General features: G+C 36.5%; 1 pseudogene; it reads right to left on the bottom strand.

Moving 5' to 3' along the window:
- Positions 1-548: 548 nt before the first annotated feature.
- LOC109017556 lies at positions 549-1,635 on the bottom strand (annotated as a pseudogene).
- Between the last annotated feature and the right edge of the window lie 5,133 nt (positions 1,636-6,768).

The following is a 6,768-nucleotide window of genomic DNA, read 5'->3' on the forward strand; positions in this document are numbered from 1 at the left end:
ATGATGAACAAGAATAATTTTCAATTGACTGTCGAAAGAGGCTTTTGGATGTTTGTGGAGATTTGCTAACAAACAAAGAGAATTAAATTCAATTAGCTAGATGAGTAAAGCATAGTGACGAATTAGGTGAAATCGATTTTCTAGAAGTTTTCTTTCTCATTGATTTGATCTTTGAACAATATCTTTCTTTTCCTTTGAATATTTCTTTGAATTAATTTTATCTTAATTTGCAATTACAAAAATCTTAGTGAATTTTCTAAATAAAGTCGAGATTAGTATAATTTCGGTATTTGTCAAAAGTAAGTTATCAATCCCTGAGGACGATACTCTTCTCATCACTTTACTATAAAACTACGATACTGTGCACTTGTAGTTTTGCACCCATCAAGTACTATAATATGGCAAAGTTTTATAAACATATAATATATGACCTCCACAATCTACATATATAGATTTTGGACGATAGGCATTGAGAGGACTAAAAATAAGCGTTGCCTTGTACTTCAAACGAGGTAATAGACATTTACTTTGATTATAGTTTTTGAACTTTATGCGGTCGGATAAGAGGCTTGCATTGCTATACCACTTAGGCCTTCCTTGGCATCAACATCTCTTTGCATCCTTATGTACCCTTCTTCACCCCACTGTGTACCCCACGAGTTTTTCACTAGCCAATACTTGGTCCCGTCATTAGTGATCCCATAACCAACAGCGGTAACACCATGGTCTAGGCTAGTGCCACACTCTCCTGTAAAAATACCACTTGAATAGAAATGGAAATCAAAACCTCCAGCATCTATAGCAACAGAAACAGGTTGATTAGCTACAGCTTGAAGAAGTGCCTTTCGCTGTTGGCTTGCACATCTTCAAAGGCATTTATCTTGGCTGCGTGGTTGTTGGCTTCTTCCTTTGTGTTGCAAGTTCCATCAACACCCTTGTAAGGATAGTTGGCTTCTGTTGTGACGCCTTGATTATGTTGGATGAGTTGGAATGCGTTGTCCATCAAACCACCGCCACAGCCTTGATCAATTCCTTTAACATCACAGTCAACCAATTCTTGCTCAGACAAAGAGATTAATTGACCAGTTGATAGCTTAGTAATTTCTTCCATGGTTGCCACTGCTGAAAATGCCCAGCAACATCCTACATTTCATCACTAAAAATAGTTAACAGTCTGAAAGTTGGTATAATTCATTTCAAAAGTAGGCACTTACCACATTGTCCTTGGTCTTTGATGTGTGTTACAGCTCCTTTCTTTCTCCAGTCCAATGTAGAGGGCAAAACAGTTACATTTCCATATTTGAAAGAAGAAGTCTTTGTAGAGCATTCATGCCCCATGAATTTATTTCGTGTGGCTTTGAACTCTTCATTTGTAAGATCTGCAAATTGGTTGACTCCTAACTTGTACAGTTTGTTTCCAGCACCATTAAATGATTCTATGCGTGCCGCATTTTCCTTGAATATTTTGAAACGCTTCTCCTTCTCATGAGTGTCCTCATATACACGTCCATAACGAACCATCCATTCTTCATACTTCTCATGCATTGCTACATCTTGGAGGGTGCGAGCAGCAGCTTGAGAAGCCAAAGCTCCCAAAGTGAGGATTAAATCCAAACAAATGCATTGGCCATGGTTAGAGAATCCCCATAATTTGTATTGGTTTCAACTAATATTTGATGCATTGAATGACTAGGATAATGACAATCCTCCTTGAATTGCATGCTAGTCTATGGAAACGTTAGAGGATGAATTCGTCATCATTGTATCCGAGAGAATTTCCTGATTTGGATCCATCCATAAAGCTATTTAATTTGGTTGGCTTTGAATTGCCATTTTGGAGTTTCTTGTTACTCATATTGATCTATATTTACGTGTGAAATCATAAATTGATATGTGCTTTGATTGATAGCAAGCATTTTAGTATTTGTACTTGGGTGTCTCACCCATAAAATGAAACCAAAAAGGTCCAAGCGTAACGTTACGTTTATTTATGAAAGAAAAGTTTTGAACACAAATAGACACAATGTAACGCCCCGGTCCCGCACGAGTCGGAGAGTTACTTCCTATTACTTAAACTCACATTTCAACAATATAAATATAGACTCCAAATTTCCAATATCATATATAAATTTCGATTCAACTAATTTCCTCAATATAACAAATTTTCCAGAACGCCAAGTCATTATAACACAATAAAGTTTTTTAATAAAAATTGCCAATAGTCATAAAAATTTTCTATGCTTAATCCACTATACTTAAATCATCTCACCCAATGCCTCATAATCTTGATCCTCAGCTGAACCATCAAAATATCTGAAAAAAAATATTGTGTAGATAAGAGGCGAGTTATCAACAACTTAGTAAGTATAGAGCATATACTAGTATGTAAACATGAGCATTTATAAAGTTTGGTATGCAGAACAAAACATTTACATTCAGAATGCAGAAACAACATATTTACTTTCATAATGCATAAACAAAACTTGGTACAAAATATCAAAGTGAAATTTTAAGAAAAACAAACTTGTTCCCGAAAAGAAAATCCTTTGGCATATCCAAACTGAAACATTATATTCATATCATTTCATAGCATCACATCTGGACAAATACATGTTTGACCCTCGTGGTAGGGTTATAAACTATCATACCCGTGGCTGGGCCATAAACCATGTTTGACCCCCGTGGTAGGGTTATAAACCACCATTATACCCATGGTTGGGCCGTATACCATGTTTGACCCCTGTGGTAGGGTCAAACAGAAACAGAACGGAACATCATCGGAATCAGATTACATTCAGATACAGAATCAGAACTTCATGCCAAGGTGTTTAGATGACACATCATATCAAAACAAAATATTTAATAGCTTCAGATCATTTCACATGTTCGAAATAAACAGAATACAAAACATCTTCATTTATTCATAGTAAAAACTTTTAGATTTTCATATTCATTCTTTTTGCATTGTTTAGAAACATAATGCACAAAATCAGCTCATGTTTACACCAGTCATGACAGAAAATACTTTTTCTTATATAAAATTTATGCATATGCAGAATAAACATCTGAGGTCATTTTCAAATTTCTTTTCAAAAAAAACATGCTTATTTTCAAAGTCAACCTTATTTTATTTTTTTATGCAAAACTAGTATATGAACCTTGCTTACTTGGACTTCTTAGCTTTTCAGCAATTTTCCTCAATAATGTTGAACAAGAATTACTCGTCATCTATAAAATAATCACCTAATTTCCATAAATTTTCGATTGAACATGCATTTCAATATTTAAGCCTAAGAAGCTAAAATAACCTATTTTAATTCCTCAAAACCTATATAACCCTGAAATATCATCACTTCTCCAAATCAAACAATAACCACTTAAAATGCTCTGACTAAGCTATTAAATTCTAAGACATTTTCTAAATTCATATTCGTTATTTTTGCATAGTTTAGAAACATAACGTACAAAATCAGCTCATGTCTACACTAGTCATGACAGAAAATACTTTCTCTTATATAAAATTTATGCATATGCAGAATAAACATCTGAGGTCGTTTCCAGATTTCTTTTAAAAAACAAATATGTTTATTTTCAAAGTCAACCTCATTTTATTTTTTTAATGCAAAACTAGTATATGAATCTTGCTTATATGGACTTCTTAGCTTTTCAGCAATTTTCCTCTATAATGTTGAACAAGAATTACTCGTCACCTATAAAATAATCACGTAATTTCCATAAATTTCCAATTGAACATGTATTTCAATATTTAAGCGTAAGACGCTCAAATAATATATTTTAATTCCTCAAAACCTATAACCCTAAAATACCATCACTTCTCCAAATCCAACAATAACCACTTAAAAATGCTCTGACTAAGCTATTAAATTCTAAGACATTTTCTAAAACTGTAAAATAATATTAGTAATAAACTCAACTATGCCACAAAACACAAATCTGGCTTAAAGATTCATTATAACAAAACTGATTAAAGAAGGAGGGCAAAGATTTCATTTAAAAACTTATACTACAAACCAATCCTATGGACAACAGGTTTATAAAAAAACATGTTCACTAAGCACCCATTCAAGGGCATTTTGGGAAAGAAAGAAAACATAACCTGCATGGCTCTTTGAAAGCAAAAACTGGGATTTACAAACACGTAACAGTGGCCATGCTTACTGAGGAGGAAGGTGGGATGCAAAGGCAGGGCTGGGCGGATGTCGCAGGTGGTCCACACAACGGCGGAGCACTAAGAGATAGAGATAGAGAGTGGTGAGCGAGAGTGGGTGAGTGGTGGGAGAGAGAGGGAGAGATTAGCACCGTGAGAGAGACGGATAGTAAGGGAAAGAGAGAAAGAGGGCCAAACCGATATTGGGCAACCGAAAGGGATGGAGATGCCTTGTGATGGTGGTTCGGGGTTGGGTATGGTGGTTCGGGGTGGTGCAAGGTAGTGGCGTACGGTGAAGCTTTTCCGCGATTAGGTTTACTCCAATAAGGATAGTCTTGCGGCTTTGAGTTGGTTACTAACAGTGGTTGGTGCAAGGCCGTGGGAAAATGTCTCACGGCTGAGCCACACTGAATGGGTGGCAAGTGGCTAGCAACTTGCATCGTTGGTGGCGGAGGTGCATAGCAAGAAACTTGCTTTGTTTTCTAGCTTAAAATAAGAGGCTTCCGAGTTATGGGTGTTCTAACGCCGTGATGTGTAAGACATGCAGTGGTGGAGTTTTCTTTCGGTGGTTTTTGGCTATTTGCGCAGCGGTGGTGCAAGATGGCAGCGGTGAGGAGGATGTTGAGGTGGTTTACGGTGGGAAAGAGGGTTACGAGAGGTGGAGTGGAACACAACCCTTTGGTGGGGCTGGGTGCCATCGGTGGTGGTGTTAGGTGGTGCCGTGGCCTGCTGCAGATCCGAGCACTAGAGGCGGGTTGAAGGCTGTTGGTGGCCGTGCGTGGTCTAGGGGAAAGAAACTGGAAGTTTGGGAGGATACTACCGTGCATGGTGGGGTCCCTTGGAGGGCTCGTTGGTGGTTGTTACTGGTGTGGATTTACGGAGGTAAGGGGTGGACGCATAGTGCATGGGTTTCTCTTTATCTCTATACATGTGTGTAGTGACCTGCGATTTGGGTTGGCGTGGAGGGGGAGGTTGTAGTACAAAACAACATGATCTGCCAGTGGGGAGGTCTTGTGATGTGGGTGGTTGTGAAACTGAAACCCAAGGTTTGATGAGGGACTGAAAAATACTTGCATGGTTTCTTAAAAAAAAAAAAAAAAGAAGAAAGAAGGCCGCAGCTTATGAAATTTTAATGCGAATGAAACTCTAAAATGTAAGCCTAGTGGTTGAAAATGGATACGATCGTGGGCTTGAATTTCAGGGCTTGGGTATTACACACAACGTTGGATAAACATTGTTTAATCTTCCAAAAGCATCATAGCGTTTCTGCTGGTTTGTCCACTGGCAGGGTTAATTTGTACGGTAAGTTGACAGGTATTCCACACAGCTTCATTGCCGTTCATCAATATCATTCTTTAGTTCAGTGTATCTTATAATTATTTGAGCCTTCACTGTAACACTCTGAGCTTTGATTTGGACTTTCTCTATTTTCTCAAAAAAGGAATGGGCTCTTTACAAGCGCCCCTATTGCAGCCTCATGCTCTATTGCTCTCAAATGACTTGTATTGTTGGGCTAGTTGAGCGGTCCGATTTGCTTTGGTTTGATATGTTTTCTTTTTGAAAAATTATACTCATCATCCCTACACTACACTCCACACACAAGATAGAAGAACTTTTCGGGTATATATAAAATAAGAGAAATATTTTTTCAACCCTAAATTTTTTCATCTTAATTAGATCTTATCTATCAATATATCACGTTTTAAGTGATAAGGATGATAAAATCTAAAATGAAGAGAAATATAATTGTGTCTTTCCATTTAAAATGTATTGAATGCTTCAATAATTTTCTGACCTATTCTAACTTGTGTTTTTTATTTTTTATTTTAGTTTTTTCACTAAACTCGATAGGATTAACTTGAGACTTTTCTACACGGGACTTTGTCTTCTTGTAATTTGCTCAAGAACTTTTGTTCATCGTTAATAAATCTAAAAAGGGAGATGTCAATAGTCTACAATCTGATGGTATTTCCTCTTTTTGTAGTTCAACTAGTATTGTGACCACCCTATCCCTTGACTCGTTGAGCCAGAGGAATCGGGTGTCACTAACGCTCGTAAAACATTCATTCTTTGCGCTAGACATAAAATATCCCACAATTAAAAATCCTCACTAAGTACTTTTATTAAGAACCTCTTAAAAAAATCATGTCCATAGCACTTATTTAAATATATACTAGTCTAACTTGTGCTAGTATTGTGGAAGCATAAATCATTAAATAGTAAAGTAAAAAGTTGAAATCATCTCTCATACCCTTAAGTCTCATTGCCAATGTCAACCTCTTGAACAAACATCCTTACTTGTAGCATCCTCTAACTCTTCCTCACTGGGGTGGAAAAACATTTAAAAACAATTAAAATGAGTTGATACTCAGTAAGAACCACATCACGCAATAAACATATTTTAAAACATAGGTTTTTTCTTTTGAAAACTTTGTTCTTTTGAAAACATACGTCAAACATAAATGTTAATTGTAAAGCATTCAGAAACATTCCTTAACCTCATTTTCAAGCTTAAACATTTCTCATTAGCCTTTAAGCATTTGTAACATCATCTTTATGGCCCTTTAAACACTGTTAATCCCCATGTGTTAAAATTGGTA

This window comes from Juglans regia, chromosome 1 (genome assembly GCF_001411555.2).
Source record: "Juglans regia cultivar Chandler chromosome 1, Walnut 2.0, whole genome shotgun sequence".
Taxonomy (NCBI): Eukaryota; Viridiplantae; Streptophyta; class Magnoliopsida; order Fagales; family Juglandaceae; genus Juglans; species Juglans regia.